The following is a 2,342-nucleotide window of genomic DNA, read 5'->3' as shown; positions in this document are numbered from 1 at the left end:
TCATAAGTAGGGTGTTAGTATCTGATCCAAATGTAATTGTGGCTTGTAATTTCTGTAACAAGTCTCTTCCCAAAAGAGGATAGGGGCATTCAGGCATAACCAGGAAAGAATGGGTGATGGTTCCTTTTCCTAAATCAGTTATACGAGCCTGAGTCCAAGGATATGCTTTTCCTTGTCCAGTTGCCCCCAGAATGGTGTTTTTTTCTTTACTCACAGGTCCCACGGGTTGATTTAAAACAGAATATGTTGCTCCAGTGTCTGCCAGAAAATTCACAGGTTGGCCCCCTACATTTAAGGTTATTTGAGGCTCCCGGGGGCCTTCAGAGCCCTGACAACCCTATTCATCTTCCAAAAGAATTAGGGAGCCTGGCTTTTTCTTTTCACCTCCTGGTTGCTCCTTTTCAGGGCACTCATTCTTCCAATGTCCTTTCTTTTTACAATATGCACATTGGTCTTTCTCAAGGCCTACCTTCTTATTTCCTGGTCCGGGCAGCCCCATAAATCCTGGTCTCCTTCCTCGGCCGCGTCCTTTTCCAGGAGATATCCTTTCCCCACGAACATTACCTTCTGCACATCGTCCCTATTATTAAAGACCTTCTGAGCTATTTCTAATAATTTGGATAAATTTTCTCCCTCAAAACCTTCCAATCTCTGTAACTTCTTTCTAATGTCAGGGGCCGACTGGCTAACAAAGGCCAAATTAATGGCTCTTCTATTGTTTGCGTCCTCCGGGTCAATAGGTGTATATAAGCAGTAAGACTCTAATAGTCTTTCCAAAAATGTTGCAGGTGACTCGTCCTTAGTCTGAATTACTTCACTTACCTTGGACAGATTTATTGGTCTACGTGCAGCAGCCCGGAGTCCCTGTAGCAGAAACTGGCAATACCTTAGGAGAGCCTCCTTACCTTGATCTGTATTTGGATCCCACTGGGGACGTTGAGTCGGAAACACAGCCTGTAACCTGGTTAAGTCTGCTGTGGGCTGCCCATTTGGGTCTGTTACTTCTCTAGCCGCCTCCCGTAAAATTCTTTCCTTTTCTTCAGTAGTGAATAAAACCTGTAAAAGCTGCTGACAATCATCCCAAGTGGGCTGGTGGGTAAAGAAAATAGATTCCAGAAGGGAGGTTAATCCTTGTGGTTTTTCTGAGAAGGATGGCGTTTGCAATTTCCAGTTATATAAATAAATCACTAGTACTGAATGGCAAATATATGACAGTAGGTTCACCCCCACCTCCCGGAACCACCTTTAATGGGGCCTGAACAGATACTGCCTCTTTTCAGGGAGGTTGAATCAGGGGAAGGTGGCCTATGACCCCTAGACCGGGTTACAGGAGGTCCCGGTCCCTCCGGAGGAGGACGTCTACCCCCATTTCCATTATAGGGTGGCGGATACCAGTCATCCTCCGAGGGAGGTCCCTGCAACACCGGTGGGGGCTTCTTAAAACCCTGGGGTATGGCTGCCATTACAGTAACGGGTGCACGACTGCAACTCTGTAAGTATTTAGGGGCATCAGAAACTACATCAATCCAAACATCAATATAAGGAATTTGGTCAGGATGCCCAGGGTTTCCATAAATCACACCTCGAACCCGGAATGCAGTCTGCATGTTAAATGATCCCTCGGAGGGCCATCCTACTCCGAAGGTCGGCCAATCTAATTGACAAAAGCGCTGCAAATCAAAAGGGGTTACTGAAGCACCATAGGCCCTTGCTCTACGACGAAAATCTTTAAAGTTGTTAAGCATGCACTGTAACGGAGTTAGTTTGCCCTGTGATTGTCCCATAGTTCCACAATAAAGCACACGAAGCAAAACAAAACAAGACAGACACAGACTAACAAACCAGAACAGGACTGAGAAAACTGTCGTCACAGTCTCAGTCGACCGCCGACTTACTTGTCGCGTCCGACGTCCGCACGGTCCCTGGGCCCCCTACCAGAAACTGCCTCAGCACTCCCAGGATCGTGCTCCGCAAAGCGAGAAACCACAGGCGGCGGGCTAGGGCAAGTGCCCTAGAGGCCTCCCCAACCGCAAATGGTCCAACGCTCCGGTGCACTGATCAATTTTCCCACAACGAGAAGATCTCGCTGGGGCCTCCAAATGTTGTGTCCAGAATAACCAGACCCAACTTGAGTGCTCTTAACCAGGAGACAGTTTATTAGCCGGCGGCTGTCCTTGCAAAGGAGCAGCCACGAAATACCAAGATACAAGGTTTTTAAGCCCCAAATCCCATTCCTCATTCTGTCTTAAACACAAAGGTCGATCTTTCTCCTATTCACTACCTGTCAACCCACTGGCCAGGTGTGCAAGCGGGAAGTACAGAAGCAGAAAGCTTGTGTCAGA

General features: G+C 47.6%; 1 long non-coding RNA gene across 1 annotated transcript; it reads right to left on the bottom strand.

Moving 5' to 3' along the window:
* Nucleotides 1–586: 586 nt before the first annotated feature.
* On the bottom strand, nt 587–1,957 carry LOC111735728. Its single transcript, XR_002778940.1, has 2 exons — nt 1,896–1,957; nt 587–1,670 (listed from the first exon to the last, which is right to left on the bottom strand). It is a non-coding gene; the product is annotated as an uncharacterized LOC111735728 (long non-coding RNA).
* Nucleotides 1,958–2,342: the final 385 nt, after the last annotated feature.

The sequence above is a fragment of the Pteropus vampyrus genome, unplaced genomic scaffold (assembly GCF_000151845.1).
Source record: "Pteropus vampyrus isolate Shadow unplaced genomic scaffold, Pvam_2.0 Scaffold1000005990, whole genome shotgun sequence".
NCBI classification, from domain to species: Eukaryota; Metazoa; Chordata; class Mammalia; order Chiroptera; family Pteropodidae; genus Pteropus; species Pteropus vampyrus.
Note: the sequence above shows the minus strand (reverse complement) of the source record. Positions and strands in the feature narration are given on the sequence as shown.